This window comes from Syngnathus scovelli, unplaced genomic scaffold, assembly GCF_024217435.2.
Source record: "Syngnathus scovelli strain Florida unplaced genomic scaffold, RoL_Ssco_1.2 HiC_scaffold_27, whole genome shotgun sequence".
Taxonomy (NCBI): domain Eukaryota; kingdom Metazoa; phylum Chordata; class Actinopteri; order Syngnathiformes; family Syngnathidae; genus Syngnathus; species Syngnathus scovelli.
In genome coordinates, this window is record NW_026061362.1 from 1,238,079 (window position 1) to 1,238,899 (window position 821).

An 821-nucleotide genomic window follows, 5' to 3' on the forward strand; every position below is an offset into this window, starting at 1 on the left:
GACGCCCAATCGCTGTTTGAAAGAATGTGTTCGATCAGGTACCTACAATCCTGTGCGCCAACAATGTTTTAAGTAAAAAAGACATTAATGAACACAAAATACTCGTTCGTTTAAACCTTCTATTTAGGTTGAGGCCTTCTAAGTATAGTAAATCTATGAACGTCTATTGTTTGTATTAGAAGGAATGGTTGCTGCAATTTGAGTGTGAGACCGCCTGTGAATTTGGTGAGACCAGCAGTGGGGTGGCCCGTTTTCACCCAGATTATCAGCTCATTCTTTTTTCTCTTCAGATCGAATAAATCGTTCGCCTTTTACTAAAGATTTCCGTGGGGAGGAACAATAAGAGTCTATCTCTAGCCATTCTCACCAACGGTTTGTTAGAATAGGCCTCTTTGGCACATGTGTTTAGCTGGGTAGCTTGAGCTATGCCGTTATATCGCTGCAACCCTTCTCTTGCTTTATTAGCTTTCTCTTCTCTATGACACCCTTTGCACATATGTAGAATTCGCTCTCAGTTAAGACGACAAGGTCACACGTTATCATACAGATTAGGCAGAGTCGCCTCCTTGCAGGAAGGCGGCCCAGAGTAGTATAAGAGCAGGAACCTTGGCGCTGAGAGAGGGACCTTCTTTCGCATCTGGCAGAAAGGGCTCCACAGCTGTGCATCGATCATTCTGGCATACATTAAAGAGTTAAACTGTGAAGGCTGCCTCTTGGTAATTGCTGTTAGCATATCGAGCATTAAAGATAAAGAACCGGGAACAAACCTAGCAGGTTACAGTACGGAACAGAGTGCTGCTCTTCTGGGCACTAATAAATCG

General features: G+C 43.7%; 1 non-coding gene across 1 annotated transcript; it reads left to right on the forward strand.

Moving 5' to 3' along the window:
* The first annotated feature begins 270 nt into the window (after window positions 1–270).
* On the forward strand, window positions 271–382 carry LOC125993252 (U5 spliceosomal RNA). Its single transcript, XR_007490082.1, has one exon. It is a non-coding gene; the product is annotated as a U5 spliceosomal RNA (small nuclear RNA).
* Window positions 383–821: the final 439 nt, after the last annotated feature.